Source organism: Pinus tabuliformis, chromosome J (assembly GCF_031772625.1).
Source record: "Pinus tabuliformis cultivar Carrire ecotype Pingquan chromosome J, CPIR1, whole genome shotgun sequence".
Taxonomy (NCBI): Eukaryota; Viridiplantae; Streptophyta; class Pinopsida; order Pinales; family Pinaceae; genus Pinus; species Pinus tabuliformis.
This window is the reverse complement of record NC_142295.1, coordinates 310,628,907-310,647,202: the sequence shown is the minus strand read 5'-3', so window position 1 is coordinate 310,647,202 and position 18,296 is coordinate 310,628,907.

Sequence of the window (18,296 nt, the reverse complement as noted above, 5' to 3'; positions counted from 1 at the left end):
TCATAGTGATGCCTTGCATGGCTTGCTCAAGTCTATTTGTCTCACATGGGTACATGTGCAGATTATATGTAACATCTTTTCAAGCGGAAATTGAAGTGTCGATAAATGAATGTGACAGTCGTACAGTAGTTGAAGAGTCATGAGGGTAGATGAACGGTCACAAAGGGAAATTTCAAGGGTCACCCCACCCTTTGCTATATATATCCCTCATAACTCATTGTAGAGGTTTTTGGTCAACCAAGTTTCTGATAGGAGTATCTTAGAGAAAGCTTGGAGACTATTGTAACGAGCCTTGGCTTCTTCATGGTGGAGAGCTAGTAAATCTCTTTGGAGGAGCACGTGACAATGACTATAACGTTTTGTTATTAGGACTAGTGGGTTGGTAATTGTTGTGCTATATGATTGGAACTTTCGCTTCTTAATATAACAAAGCCAACACACTTACTATAATATTTCAGTTAACTTGTTTACTCTAATGATATATGTATATGTTTGCTTACGCATGTATGTATGGACTCTTTCTGTATATGTATGTATGAATCTTACTGAAATGTGTTGTTGGTTTAACCATCACTTTTGATTTTTGGTTCACCTTCCTTCCAGCTTGTGATGCATCTTTGCTCGTGTGTTCCCTTTAAAACTACATGTTTACAGAGGTTTCCAAGGGGCACACTCACCTTACTCTCAGTGTGTTAGAACCGTTGATGCACTTTCCTTGAATTTTTGCATAAGTCACACCCTTGCTACCAACAGGGACATCTTACTTGCCTCTATGGGAAACTGTGGTCAAGGTGATACCATATGACCCATTACTCAAACTTCTTCACCAAACGGTCTGACGTCTAGTTGGGACTTCTTATCGGGGAGATCCCTTGACATGTTGGTGGGTCCAAAACCATCAACACTTAGTTAATCATTTATATTTATATACTATTAAATTTATTGTTACCATACTATTGACAGTGTTCTACTTGCCAGCATGTAAAGGGATCCCCACGATAAGAAGTCCCAATTAGACCTCAGACCATTTGGTGTAGGAGTCACAGCAGTGGGTCGTACGATAATGCCTTGACTGTGATTTCACACAGAGGCAAGTAGGATAACTCTGTTGGTAGTAAGGGTGTAACAGCTACACTGAGCCGATGAAGGTGCATGAGAGGTTCTAACACACGAGGGCTGAGATGATTGCGCCCCTTGGAAACCTACGATAGCACACAGTTAAGAATGGAACACACAAGCGAAGATGCATCACAACATGGAAGGCAAGTTAGCACGCAATCCAAAGTGATGGTTAAACCAACAACACATTTTAGAAAGATTCATACATACATACAAAAATAGCTATACATTCATGCGTAAGAAAACCAATATATATATCATTTAGAGTAAACCAGATAGCATAGAATACAATACAACATATGCATGAAACGTGTTGGCTCTTGTTATATTAAGAAGTGTAAGTTCCAGCCATACAATACATCCATGTCCAACCACTAGTTCCAATAGCGGAACGTTACAACAACAACCGCTTGATCCTCCAAAGAGATGTACTAGCTCTGCGTAGTGGAGAAGCCAAGGCTTGTTACAATACTATCCAAGCTTTCTCTAATATACTCCTATTGAAGCTTAGCTGAACAAAAGACTTTACAATGAGTTATGAGGTTCTACTTATAGCAAAGGGTGGGGTGACCCTTGACATTCCCCTTTGTGACAGTTCATCTACCCTCATGACTCTTCATCTACTCTATGGCTATTACATCCAACTATCGACACTTGAACTTCCACTTGACAAGACGTTACATTACAATGCATGTGCCCATTTGAGACAAAATGGCTTGAGCAAGCCATGTAAGACATCACTGACACTCGGTCTGTTGTGTTGAGACCAACTCTTTGACATGCTTGTGATGGTGAAGGTGGTGAGATGATGCCAAGCTTGGTCGTCTGTGATGGTGTGCATGCACTCCTTGGAGACAGCTTGTTGAAGCGAACTCTTGCCTCAGTTGCATCCGGATGCATTGGTGTGGCTCCTCCATTCAACTCGTCTGCTAACATGCATATGGTCTTCTTGGGTATGGACGAACTGGAAACACACTGGTGCATAGTGTTCATGTTGATATTCCAGTGTGTGCTAGTAGTCATGCACATCAACTGTCAACTACATGTTCAACGCCAATTGGACTTTCTTCTTGTCTTTGCCTTGGTGAGTGTGCTGAATGGGTGGGAATGCATGTGTGCACATGATGACATGCATGCTGCTGAATTCCCTTGCATGTGATCAACAACACTGCTCACCATGTTTGTTCCATGCCAGCTACTAGGATGGATCTTTAACTTTTATGGGCACAACTTCATCCATGAGTGCATGTTGAGCCCGCTATTGTACCTATTCTTGCTACAACGTATTCTCTTGTCTATGCATCTCTTGTTCTTCCTTGAGTTGCTGCTTGATCACTTGCAACTCCTTCTCTGTTTCGTTTTCTGCCTTCGCGTCATCTTCATGTCGTGCTATCACGTCGTAGCCTGAGTTTCCAAATTTTCTTTCACCACAAGTGGATCTGCTTGAGCTTGCAACTTTGTTCCACCTCTGTGTTGTCAACAACGTTCCTCTTACATTCATTGCATCTGGTATTTTGCCTTCAATTGTTGTTCATGGTGCTACTTGTTGTGATGCTCCTATCGTCATATATTGATGTCCTTGTCTACGAACAACTTGATGTATTCATGGGTACGCAAGTTCATAGACACTTGAGCGACTGCATCCATAAATGTGCTTTGAACGTTGTCTTCGACTCTCCTCTCCTGAAGCCATTATACCTGTGTTGCTAAGAGGGAGATGAACGTCTTTGATACATGGAGACATGGCAACACTCATGGAAATTAATCTGTCGGTCAAAAACCAAAATGAATTGCAGAACTGACTTGGAACATACCTGTGTGACTAGTCATGAAGGTTGCACAATTTCCGCCAGGAGGTCGGGAGACTGACTGCCAAGACTACGCAAGGCACAATACGGGTTGTCAGGAGGTTGATTGGCTACTGGAACTACGTAATGCATAGTCCATCTCAGTTGTTGACTACTGGAATTGTGCAATGCACAATCTCAGTTAGCAATGGCTACAGGACCAGTGACTGCATTGCGCAATTTTCTGGGCCAACAGTCAATGTCCCTAAGAATTGCACAATGCAAGACTGGAGGATAGTCACTGGTAAAAAATGTGCATTTCCTAAGAGGAAGACATAGAGTTAATAATCAGTAATCATTGCCCCAAGAAGACCTCACACCCACTCTGATACCTCCTAGCAGAATACCCCATTTGTTTCTAATCCAAACAAACTTCTTTCAAAGAGAGTTTGGGGAGAAATATCTCCAAAACCCTTATTTTTACCATATCTACTCCTGGGGTTTTAGGTTCTATTTCCCAAAAGGCTGAAGTAAATACCCCTAAAGTTTCTCCAAAGACTTTAGGCCTTTCAGAAGAAGAGTTTCCCCCTCTTATCTTTCCTTTCACTTAACCTAAATTAGAGAAATAATATTTTGAATCATGTTATTTCTCTTTTTGAGTCTTCTTAGAAGTTGAAGAGGTTAAAGATATTTTTATACTGCTCACATCTCAAGTTCTTGCAGTCACGTCACAACATGTTCCAAAAACTACAGTTCCTCTTGTTTCATCCACATAGCAAACAATAAATATTCCTCCATCCCCACTTCGAAATATGGAAATAACAGGGTGTGTTCTTAATAGATATGCCCCTTTAAATATTCCACAATCAATGAATGATATTTCATAATATTATTTGAAACTCTTACCTTGCTTCACAGGAGAAGATGAAATAACAATTGAAAAACATGTGCCAACATCCTATACATTTGTTGAGAATCTTAATGTTGACCATCTTGATGTTTTTATGAGGATGTTTGTACAATATTTAAATGGGGAATCAAGAAAATGATTTAAAACCTCACCTGATAATGGAATTAATACATGGGAGGAATTAGAAAATGTTTTCATGTAGAAATGGGGAGGGAAGGAAGATCACGGGTACCTTTTAACAAAATATAATGGAATAAAGAAAGAGGTTAATGAAGATGTTATTGAATTCATAAAAAGATTTAATAAACTTTACAATAGTCTACCAGTAAAACTAAAGTCTCCATAAAAAAACTTCAAAGTTAGTCTCTGTAGGGGCCTTTGACTCTAATTTTGGCTTTACTTTGAGAGAAAGAAAATCACCTACCCTTGACTAAATTTACACTGATGCTTTAGAGGTGGAAGAAAATATAGAAACAACAAGAAACATAAAATCGAAGACAAATCATGTTGATAGGAGAAAGGAGAAAGAAGAGGTTGGACCTACAAGGATGCAGAGAGATATACAAGAGAAAAAGTTCGATGAAATGACTAAGGTGATCAGAAATATTTCAAATAAGTTGGTAAAGTGAGAGTTGCAAAAAAAAATTCCTCCAAGACAACCTAAACAAATCCCAAAAAGTAATTTCAACCTCGAGTTCAAGAGGCCCCGTTTGTATATTATATAAAGGGAGAGGAAATATCAACATGATTAGGTTCAACCAGCTTTCTATATAGAGGACGAGCCATAGGAAAATTTGGGAGAAGCACTATAATTTCAAGAGAATTAATATTCTACATTGTCAAAAGAAGAAGTTGAGGCATAGGAAGAGTGTGTAGATTTGGATCCCCAAACCCTTTTACATCTAGGAAAAAGCGATCTTTGCATCTAGGAAAAAGATTGGATCATTTATTAGTAATTAGTACTTAGTGAATGATAAGGTTCATTGGAAATTGGGAGAGTCCTTAAGCCTTTCATGTAAATACTTTTCCAATTTTGTTGATGCCCAATCATTCATCGACATCTAGCAAAAAGTTCAAACTTTACAATATTCTACAGTGTTTTGATGGTGCATCAATCCCAATGGATTTGTTGATCTTATCACTGGCCTTCAACATAAGTGTGTTATTGAAATTTTTAGGAATTCTCCATTCACATCGTCACTTAACAATAATTCAATATTTTTCAACCTTTTCCTTTTTTTGTTGTGTCGGTGGTTCATTGTGATTTCCTAGTAAAGCTTCCATTAGCATTGACATTTTGAGAAAACTAATTTCTTACTTATTTCGCCCAAACTTCAACAAGTTCATTGGAATTTTGGATTGACATTTTTGAGTTTGTTCCCTTTTTCAATTTTTTTTTGTTTTTGTACTTCTTAAGCAAAATACGAGATGATTTTTATGGGTTTCACAATTTTTTGAATGATGAAATGTGAAGGAAGAAATGTGCATCAAATTGCTAAGGGAAAAAAAAAATGAATATGCATACTATGGGAAGAAAAACAAAAAAATATGAAAAATGCTCAAAGAAAATGGTACCTAAAATTTAAATGAAAATTTAAAGGGTGTGTTTTGTACTCAACACCCCCTATTACTTATATATTTTGGGCTACTTTCATGTGGACTTTCAAAACATTTTAAAAGGTCCAAAACCTTATCACAATTGAGGGTTGAGAAAGGAAAAAACCTAACCCTAGATGGCTATGCATTATGTTGAATACCTAACCACTAGGAGAAGAACGGAATTCAATTCCTTATCATTGTATCTTGTTGCATAGTTGAGAAAAAAAATCTAAGAGTGGCATTTTGTGACCATAATAGAGGACGCTGGGGGTTCGGTTGGGGGAACATTCTCTAGCACTTGTTCAGGCCACAGTTTCAAAAGGTAACTCCATAGTGTTGTTTTTGTGACACTAGTATTATAGGGACCTAACACATAGTGAGTTAACATTGCTTTGTATCTACATTTTCAGAACTAAAGCAAAGATAGAAGAGCATAGGCCTCACCTTATAGCTAAGTTTTCTCCTGTATTGGGTTTCTTATGATAAATCTAGTGTTCATTGGAGTGAATGTTGCATTTATGTGCTTCTTGTATCATTTCTATGTCAATTATTGCATAAATTGAAGCATTGGTAATATTTAATCAATCTAAGATCTAAGGAAAATTAATTTGCATAGTCTAAGATTCCAAAACATTATAATATTTTTTGTGAATAATGATTTGAGTGCAATATCCATAACGTTTTACACATAAGTTTGTGTCTTCAATTCATTTTTTTCCAAAGCCTAGTGGGTTAATTCAAATGGTTAATATTATTGGGCCTAACTTGAAGAAAATATGGTCATGAGTCAAGTCCTCTTCATTGCCTTTCAATTGGCATTAGATTTGAGATCATTAATTTGATTTCAAGTCATTAATATCTCGGTAGACTTTATTTCAAGAAAATATGGTCATGGGTCAAGTCCTCTTCATTGCTTTTCAATTGGCATTGGATTTGAAATTATTAATTTGATTTCAAATCATTAATATCCAGTTATCAATTCTTATTTGTAGTATTTTATTATTCATTTTTCCTATATATATTAAGTAACATAAGAAAACCTAAGGCTTTCTAACACAATCAATTGTAATGTTGGGTAAATTTATATATCTAATTCTTATTTATGGTGTAAATGGTTTCTGAGATGAAAATATATTTTATTGTTTTGTATTATAAGTTACACTAATTGCTTAGCATTCAGTTATTTAATTGAACACTATTGTTATTAAAAACAATATTATTACAATATTTAAATTTTATTATTAAATATTAAAAAAAGTTAATTATATATTTTAATCGTAAACCATAAATAAATAAATATAAATATATATATATATATATATATATATATATATATATATATATATAAACCTTTATATTTAAATTTATAAAATAATTAAAAACAAAAACACCATAAATAAATAAATTAACATACTAAGGTAGAATACATTGCATCAAACTAGTGGGCAGTAATAACTTTCTTTGGTTCCTATTCAAGCTAATATTTCTAGGCCAGCAATTAGAAAAGTCTGAAATAATCAAATAATTTTTATTTTTTTGGTTTAACAAAGGAAAAAGCGTGACTATGCGTTCATAAAATATACAGGACATGTTCATCCACATCAATCATGGTATGTAGGAGAGTATATCATGCATCCTCACCCAAAAGTATCAGGAAATAATTATCTTTATTTATGGATAATATTAGACATTCAAGTTTTAAGATAACTCCTTTATAATTTTCAAGAACTGTACTTATCAGCAGCTTGGACAGCTATGGTGTGTAGCTTGATGTTACATGCAGATGTAATTGCAGTGACAGCTAATTCTGTGTTGGAATGACTGGTGCGTTCTTGTTTTTATCAACCACTTGCAAAGCAGATATCTGATACATACACACTTTATCTAGTAGTATACAAATCTGGACGAATCTGTTGAAGTTATATATGGTAGATTTTGGACATTAAATGATTGATTTTTTTTAATATTTAAATTGTGAAATATTTTCTTGAAATGTGACAATATTAAACATTTTTCCTTATGAAATATTTCCAGAATCTACATCTACTTAAACATCCTTACAACTCACACCCAAAAATAAATAAAAAATAAAAACAAGAAATCATTAAATGATGATTATTTTAATTAAGGATAATTTTAGATATTCAAGTTCTGCAAGTTGGAGTAATCAGTAGCTTGGACCGCCATGTTCAGTAACTGGTTGTGACATACCGATGTAGTTGCAGTGACTGCAATTTCTGTGTTTGAATGACTGCCACATTCTTGTTTTCATTGACCACTTGCAAAGAAAAGAATCACATTAAACTTTACTCACACGAAAACAACTGCATATTTCTATTATGGGATAGAATCAGATTGCATTCAGAGGTTTTTCATGGCGGTTGATACTCCATACAGAATGCCAAATGACCTTTAGAGATCATGGATAAGTGTTTCAATTATTTAATTTCTTGGCCTTGATGGCCTGTGCAAGGATTTTTTTCCAGAACTTGAAGCTGACAGCCTCACCCTCTCCTGTAACATCACTTCCATTTGCTCACACAGAGTTCCTTGGTTTCAGGCCTCAAGATCAGGGTGAAAAATAGACCAGTCACTGTCGAACAAATGTATCTAATATATCCTAATATCCTAATATATTAGAGTGTATCCTAATATATATTCAGAGTGTATCCTATAAATGTATCATGGATAAGTGTTTCAATTATTTAGTTTCTTGGCGTTTGTGGCCTGTGCAGGGATTTTTTTCCCTGCAAGTGTTCCTCTTCCAGAACTTGAAGCTGACAGCCTCACCCTCTTCTGTAACATCACCACCATTAGCTCACACGAGAGTTCCCTGGTTTCAGGCCTGAAGATCAGGGTGGAAAATAGACCAGTCATAGTCGAAGAAATGTATCTACTATATATTCAAAGTGTATCCTATATTTAGTATAAAGAATGATAGTATTATAATCCATTGCAGATTTTAAAAATATTTCTAAATTTAATAAATAAAAACCATATTTTTTAAATATTAAATTTTAGGATAACCAACACATTGTTACCGTAGTTTTTGCACATAGGACTTTGCACTTAATCAGATATATCTTAGAATTGACTACCCTTAGAATTGACTACCCATGGGATCGTGCCCATTCCAGTGGAGAAGAAAATAATATAGAGAGCCAGGCCAACGGTAGCCCGGAAACCCAAGTGTGGGAATCTTGGAGTGAAGCACAAATTATACCAATCCATAGACAAGTTTATATTGGAGAAGAAAATAATATAGAGAGCCAGGACAACGGTAGCCAGGAAACCCAAGTGTGGGAATCTTAGAGTGAAGCACAAATTATACCATTCCATAGACAAGTTTATATTTGAAAATTTATATAGGAAACATATAAACATATATAGAAGAGGAAATTAGTGAAGAATAAAATCTATTAGTGTTATGGTGTCATGAAATTTATCTAATTTTATAAATTGTTTGATGATAACAAAAATTTTGGATTTTGATAAGGCTCATGGGATTCACTAAAATTATATTTTTAATTTGATTATATATTGAAAAATCTCTTTAAAAATTACATTATTTAACCCCCTACCAATATGAACCCAATACAACTTCCCACTTTTAAAAACCCCTAATCTCACTAGATATTGTAGGTATCTAGTTTTTCATTAACATTTTTATACCTCTTTATATTTTTTCATTAACTTGAAGCTCTATTTTTTATATTTCTCAATATAAAAATCCTTTACCCTTTATATATTCCCCAATATATTATATCACTTTTTCCTCAATATATATCTTCCAATATGAACTCACGTAATATGACATTGTCCCCAGTAAAGTAAAACCCGGTGATAAGGTTATGACTACAACTGTATTATAAAATTCATAAAATGAAAAATGTTAAATTTTAAAGTTTATCCACCTAAACTAATATCATACTTATTAAACAATCATTTTCGACATCCTCTATACTATGCTTAGGAAACACTTATTAATTATATGTTGAATGCGTTGAACAGTCTTGAGCTGTGCGTTGAAGCAGCATATGGTAACAGTGATTTTTTCCTTGGCCGTAACAGTGAGATTATATGTGCACTGGTTACAAGTCGAAATGTCCCTTCTCTGTGTTGATTTAAGCATGCAGCCACCATATTGACAGTTCATTTCGGTCTCCATATGATGGTCTCTTTCAAAGCAATTCAATTCATTTCTATCTAGGTGCATTGGAATGGGAATGGTGTTGAATGATAGTTACCAAGTTTAAAATGAATTTAGATATAAATTTAATAAGAAAAAATTAAATTTGAATTTAGATATAAATTTAATAAGAAAAAATTTTAATTGGGAAAATATTTGATAATATATATCTTAAATATTTAGAAGTATACAATTTTCTTTCTATAACAGCAAGGGTTTTTGCTTATTTGCTTTTCATTGATTTTGAAATTTAAATAATTTCTATTAATTTTGACTAATATAAACAACAATTAAAAAAAATCACTTTCCTCCATAATTTTTCTTATTTTCAAAACTCAAAACTTCAATATAAAATTCATCCCTAATTTTAAATCTTTCTAAATTCATTTAGTAATTAATATGTATTTAAAAATGGTTTAGTCATGAAATGGCGCTTTTCATGACCTGGTTAATTTTAATCAAAATAAAGATTTTTAAAAACTTGAGTTTAAATTGTTTAATATGCATAATTCAAGTCGCCCATGCTTAATCCATTTGTGCATTCAAAAATGTATTTTGAACAAGAAGTAATCTTGAAATTGTATTTGATTAATTTTAGTGAATTCTTGTGAAAAAATGCTATTTTGTTTATAAGTTAGACTAGGTCTTTAAAATTAAATATTAAAAAACAAAGAAATTGGAAAACAAACATTGTGGACAGGTTCATCAAATCAATTCGTATATTACTCACAAAGCCAAATTACAAGTCACATAAATAGTGCTCATGAGATCCAGCAGATTTCAAACAAGAGGAGAATATTCTTGAGAATATCTCTCAACAAAACTCCAACAACCAACAACACAATCCTACCTATATACTAATGTAAGCATTATTCTAAATCTCCCCTTAATGCTTGCATTACATCATTACAAAGATTAATACAAAAATAACAAATACAATTCACATGTCAAGTCTGTTTGGTCTTCCTCAACACTTATCCCCACTCTAAAGTCTCCCAAAAAATTCTCTTTTCACCACCACAATATACTAGTTTCCCATTCAACTCATTTAAAACATAATAATCTCTAACCATCTTTGATGAACTTTGTATAATTAAAACTTCTCAATCTCCCTAAAACAATCTCAATATTGCACTATATCTAACAATCAAATAAATTATACAAGTGATATTTCTACCCTCATAGATCTCATAACATAACATGTAATAGATGATAGTGGCATCGAATTTATACAAAATATAGAATTAAAACTTAGCCTCACACGTTATCAAAACTACAAATTCTATTTAATCTTCTCTATTCAGTAACTCCTCTGTCCCTTGACAAAAAATCGATCTAGATTCCCTACTCTTTCCTATGCTAATTTGGAACGTTAATTCTCTGTTGGTGTGTACGCTGACTTATCTCTTCGAAAAAAAAATTGTATGAAAAAATTTCAATTAGGAAAATATTTGACAATATATATCTTAAATATTTGGAAGTATATAATTTTTTTCTATAACATCAAAGGTTTTTGCTGATTTTCTTCTGATTGATTTTGAAATTTAAATAATTTATATTAATTTTGACTAACATAAACAATTTTAAATTTACAATTAAAAAAAATCACTTTCCTTCATGATTTTTTTATTTTCAAAACTCAAAACTTTAATATAAAATTCATCCTTAATTTTAAAATCTTTCTAAATTCATTTAGTAATTAATATATATTTAAAAATGGTTTAGTCATGAAATAGCCTTTTTCATGACCTGGTTAATTTTAATCAAAACAAAGATTTTTAAAAACTTGAGTTTAAATCCATTTGTGCATTCAAAAATGTATTTTGAACAACAAATCTTGAAATTGTATTTGATTAATTTTAACGAATTCTTATGAAAAACGCTGTTTTGTTTATAAGTTAGACCCGGTCTTTAAAAATTAAATATCAAAAAACAAAGAAATTGGAAAACAAACATCGTGGACATATTCATCAAATCAATTCACAAGTCACATAAATAGTGCTCATGAGATCCAACAGATTCCAAACAGGAGGAGAATATTCCTGAAAAAATCTCTCAACAACACTCCAACAACCAACAACACAATCCTACCAATATACTAATGTAAGCATTATTCCAAGTCCCCCTTAATGCTTACATTACATCGTTACAAAGATTAATGCAAAAATGACAAATTACAATTCACATGCTATGTCTGTTTGGTCTTCTTCAACACTTATCCTCACTCTGAATACTCCCAGAAAATGCTCTTTTGACCACTACAATATGTGAGTTTCCCATTCAACTCATTTAAAACATAATAATTTCTAACCATCTTTGATCAACTTAGTATAATTGAAGCTTTTCTATCTCCCTAAAAACAATTTCAATACTGCATTGTATCCAACAATCAAATAGATTATACAAATGACATTTCTACACTCATGAATCTCATAACATAAAGTGTAACCGATAGTATTGTGGCATCGAATTTGTAGGGCTAATTCAACGTGAAACTGAGTGTTGCTCTGTCACAAACGATGACTTGCAGATCACGCAACCCTTTAATCCAATACACGGTCTTTGCTTTCCATGGAAAATCTCTCCCACAGACTCTTCTTTATGCGGGCCAGTCTATGGCTCTCCAACATTAATGGTGTCCCACTCATGGCATAAGCGTGCGCACAGCAGACTCCTCTACAAATACATCGTTCAGTCAACGGCACAAGTCGAAGGCACTCCAATACCGAATCACAGTTCCCACGGAGGATTCTTCAACTCCATTGTCTGCTCAGATTTTACAGAGCTTAACTCTATCAGATTTTACTTCAAATTGTTGGTTGTTAGCACTGTTGGGTCAACACGACCCACGTTGCAGAGCTTTCCCAATCCAGAGGCAAAGTCTTACTGAGATCGAGACATATGAACATGGTGTTGTTGTTGGCTGGTTTTTAGATCGTTGGAAACACAGTTATATAAATAGTGCTGATCAGATTTAACGGATTCTAAACAAAATTCTAACCATCAATAACCTAATCTTAAGTATATAATCTTACTCATATATGAATATAAATATTATTCCAAATAAAAATTTATATAAAATTTCTCTTTTATATAAACATATTTTAAAATTCAATTACAGATAAAATTCACTAACTTCATAGCCCAAATAATTTTTTTCCTTTTTATTCCCGATTTTCAACTTTCCAAACCCTAAAGGAAACAATGAAATTGAAAAGTACCAATTTTCCTCACTGAGTTATAGTTAATTTTGGGTTTAGAGGACACCACTCTATGCATTCATGTGGACATTAACAATTAGCAAATCCATGTGGATATTCCTTATAGTGTAAACCTGATTTCCTTACATGCAGACAATTAGCTGCTTACCATATAAGCCACATCGAATAATCTAATGGTCGAATTTTCATATTTTTTACTCTAATTTGAGCGAACTTGGTAACTATGTGTTGAACTCTCCATGCGTTAAACTTTGTTGACTGTCATGTCTTGTTGTCTCCTCACTTTGCAATAATTAAAAGCTTGTGAGTGCATTGAAATGTGCTGGTATATATTGGTTGTACATTAACTAAAATCTTGTGAGTGCGTTGAAATGTGCTGGTATATATTGGTTGTAAGTTGGTCAAAGGAAATTGAACTTTCCATGTGTAATTTTGTGGTAGGTTTTGGTATTATATGCTGGCCAAACACCAAGTTTGCTTTTGTATGATATGTTTATATGTAATATATTTACTCGTTTCAATAGTTGGAGAAGTTTTTTTTTTGTAAAGAGAACTATCACGAATGGTCCCAAAAGATAAAGCACAATCTCACTTTCAAAGAATTGTGGAAAGGAGTATTTAAGTAGAAGTTGGAAATCCACTTGAGAAACCCACACTTGACAAAAAGCTTGTCCTATGGGAAAACAAGAACAACAAGGCCTATCCCTTAATTACAACATCAGTCAATGAAGATTTGAGTCATCACATTGCACCATTTACAAATTCCTTTGAAGCTTTAAAGAAGGTAAAAGACGGATATGACTCACACTCTAAGCTTGAAGTAGTCCAATTAGTGATCAAATTGCTCAATCTAGAATTAAAAGATGATGATCCCCTTGCTCTAGCCTCTGAAACTAGATCTATTATGCATGATATAGAAGCTACCAGAGTTAAAATAGATGTTCCTCTCATAGATTTTGTTAAGGCACTATATCCCACACATATTTATCTTAAGTCATTACAAGCGAGTGGAAAAACTAAGGAGATTTCCTTTGACTCTCTTGTAGAGAATCTTATTGAAAGAGAGAAATTTTGGGAAAAATAAGACAACTACTCAGTCTTCTGAAGAAGTTGTGTGCCTCGTATAGAAAGAGAACCATACACATAATTCTTCTAGAGGAAGAGGTGGCAAAAGAGGACGTGGAAAGAGGAATGATAGAAGCAGGGAGGCAGACATTACCAAGGAGGAAGACATGATCTTCATTGTATATGGTGCAACAGAAATGGACATGATGCTTCCACATCTAAGCTCTCTTGGGACAAAATTAGATAAGAAAGGAATGAAGAGAAAGGAAAATCACGAGATCTAGGGAAAGGTAAAGAACTCGAATTTTCTCATTATATTGTGGCACATTGCAATATTGGATTACTTGAAGACTTGTTTAATGCTTTACTTGCTTCCTAGAGAGATGCATGGTTTCTTGACTCGTGAGAAACATCCCACATGACCTTTCAAAGAGATTTATTTGAAGAATTCAGTGATAACGTAGATGGAGTAGTCTACTTTGCAGACAAGTCAAAACTCAAGCCATCCAAACTTGGCACCATCAGGCTCAAACTATTTGCTCTCCCAGACTTTCTTCTACACCATGTTCTCTAGCTCCAGAGTTGCGAAGAAACTTGCTTTCCTTGGTTCACATCCACAAAAGGAAATAAATTTTAGGATGCAACAAAGTATAGACACCTCGTAGGAAGTTTGAACTACCTAAATACTACCAGACCAAAAATTTCATTCGCTGTTGGAACCCTCTCCAAGTTTATGCAAAAACATTGTGAGGGTCATTGGTCTGCTACAAAAAGAGTTCTATGCTACTTGAAGGGAACTCAAGATTTTGGATTCAAGTATACATAGATGAATGGCTTTAGCTTTATTGGATACTTTTATTCAAATTTTGATGGAGAAAAATAAAATGGAGTATCTACTTCATGTTAGGTTATGATTATTGGATTAGGATTTGTCTCCTAGTGGTCACACAAACAATCAGTTCTGCATATTCCACAATAGACAACGAATATGTGGTAGTTGGAGAATAAAAAAATGAAATTGTGTGGCTTAGGAAAATTATAGAAGATTTTCAAGTGAAATAAGTGCATTCTACTTCTCTTTTGGTTAATAATACTTCTCCAATAAAATTGGCCAAGAATCCAAAGTTCCATGATCGAACCAAGCATATCAGCACAAAGTATCATTTGATTCAACATCATGTTGAGTCCAAGACTATTCACCTATGCCATTGTTCCAAAAATGAGCAGATTGAATACATCTTCACCAAAGTGTTTACAAGAGAAAAGTTTGAAAGATTCAGAATGATGCTTAGACTCACCAACATCCCTTCAAGTTGATGGGGGGAAATATTGAAAACTAATATTTAGGGATTTAGAAAATATTGTAAAGAAAATGAGAAGGTGAAGAGACACTGGAATATGAATTTCAAAAGTCTCTCTCTCAATGTATATATCAATATTCTTTCTTAATGGAAATGGGTCATTCATGGAGTTAACAATGTCTGGCCTAATAATTTCAATATGATAATAATAAATTTAACAGTATAGAAATATAAATGATTAGCAAAGCATTTATGATAAATTAAGCTAATTTTATTTAGAAGAGGTTTGGAACAATTGCATAGGCCTATCTGACTCCCTTCCATTACAAATTGATCGTAAAAGGAGTATATATAATTACTATAATGAATAATAACAAAAAAGAAATGGGGTTTTCCTATTTCTTAAAAGTCATGAATATGTTATTATAATTCATGAGTGGTTTATTGTAGGGAGGAGCATACCAAATTTTTATGATAATGGTAGAAAAAATGAAACTTTATAAAAAAATAAAGCTAGAGTGTTTTATATTAATTTTCTCATCCTTCTATATTAATCTAATGTGAGAAGAATAAACCAATGGTCAATGAGCACCATGTATTTAAAGAAACTTACTTCTGTCCTAGCTTAGTGCATTCAATGTGAGGTTGTTGATGCCGTAGTGATGTCACCACTCAACAAGGAAGATTCATACTATTAACAAAAGCCTAGAAGGAAATTTAACCATCATTATATGGTGGCCATGTCATTAACAAATATTAATAGTTGAATATATTAATGGATGAAGGGTTTACCAACACTTCCTCCAATATAAATTCTCATCGTTGGGAAATTTGAGGAAGTATCAACCAATCACTCCTATAGAAAAAATATTTTTGGTAAAGGGGGCTTAAGAAAAGGTTAATTAACCCTTCCTCATAATCAATATTCCTACCAAGAGGGATGCAAAGGAAGGTTTAGTTGACCCTTCCTCCACATTAGTATTCTCATTGAACTAGGTCTTGGCAAAGCACAAAGCTAACCTTTACCAAGTATAGTATCCCCTTTAAGAAATACCCCAGAGAAGGGTTAGTGGACTCATCCTCCATAGTAGCATTCTTATTAAAGGTGTTGCAGTAAATTCTACAGACAAGGAGCCATTGTTTCGTAATCCTATGCCCTATTGCGATCACTAGACAAAAAAAAGGATGGCTAAATCAAGACAACAAAAATCCCCCAATCAAATGATCATGCAAGAAAACATTCATGTAGTTCCTAATGTTACAGGGTTTGAACTGATACCTGCCCTCCTCAAAGGTTGGTGAAGGGTTTTGGGTCTGATGCAAAATTCTCTCACTCCAACCAAGAGATATCTCTCTTCCGCTATCGATCTCAAGCCTACATATAAGCACAAATAAAAAAAGATGATAAGTAGTCGTTTGTAGAAGACATTAGCTCAAAACATCAAGAAACACATGAATATAAATTACTGCAACCACTGGTGTAAAGGAAGGGAACATGAATTTTTATTAACCATAAATCAAATGTACATCAATACCTTCAACTTTGGTGTTCCTCTCCTAATTTCGACAGAGTCTCCCAAATATGATGAACAAGGACTCAAGGCAAAATGTAGCTCTCAAAAGCTGAATCACGATAGAAACATATGATTCTCTATAGCTCAAACTGTTTGACCATAGCTTTCAGATTCTGACTTGCACGACCATCTATGATAACACAGTATAAATAGGAAGAAGAAGACTTCTTGGAGGATAAATGAAAACACCTAGAATGAAGATAAGTTGAATAAGCTTCTCAATAATGTGTCCTAGATAGCTTGAATAGATGAGATAAGGTGATGAGTCAAACTGATCTCTTAGAAACGTAATCATCTAGGATAAGTTCCCCAACCACAAGCACAAAACTAGTGAATCTCAGTTATAACAACAAGAAAGACTTGTCCTGTGTGTTTTTGGAAGGTTGCAACCACACTCCTAAGTTGCTTTGCCTGTGGTTGGGGATAAATACTAGGGAAAAGAGTATTCAAAGCCAAGGTAAAGTGTCAATGGTGTAGTGACTCAAAAATACTAACCCTAGGAAATAAAATAGGCTGATAACAAAAGGAAGGTAGGGGAAGGATCATCCGACCCTTCAATCATATTATTCCTATTCAAGATGACTCAAAATAAGGGTTAGACAACTATTTTTCCAAGATATAAAAATTTTATGCTCAAGGAATGATTGCCCAACCTTGCCTTAAGCATGTTATTCTTATAGAGGGTGAATTGAAAAAAGGGTTGGATAACAATTCCTCCAACATAGAATTCATATATAGGTGTAGCTTGTGGAATGGTTAGTTGACTCATCAACCAACATAGCATTTCCATTAATGTGTAATGATATAGATTGGATCATTATATTCTTTGTCATCCATGTTAAATTTAGAGTGGAAAATTTTGGAGAAATTAGTTGATATGACTGTTTTTAAGAGTGGATTCCTCTTTGGAAAATTGGGTTTTGAAACTTCTAGAAGAAGTAGTTTGAGGCATCAAACAAAATATTTTGGGGGTAAACTTTTTCCACTTAAGTGTGCACTCCTAGTAAAAGTTATTTCACCCAAAGCTTGACCTTCTCTCTTTTGACCACCATGATTCAAGATGATGCTTTGTCAGCACCCATTATTCATGTAAAACAGGATAGATACATAATCATGATGAAAAAGGCTCTAGAAGATTCATTATTATAATTCTAGTTGACTTGAACAAGTCAAACTTAACCATTTACAACTTGGGCACTAGGAGGAAAAGGGGTTCCACTCTATTGGAGTGCATTTTGTTCCATAGATTAATAGAGTATCTGAGAGTGGATAGATATAGATAAAAAGAAAATATTTATGTATTGTAGTATCCCATAGGGCACAAGTCTCATTCCTTTGTACTTGCATCCATTCCCATTGAGACAAAGAGAGGGTAGAACAACCTCACTTTCTAGGTGGGTTTTCTCCAATGAGGGTTTCCCAAATCATATCTTCTATTCATTTTGGGTTTTGAGTTTTATTTCTTTGTTCATATTTTCCATATTTTATCCATTGCATGCATAAGCATAACACAATAATTATCAAATACAAA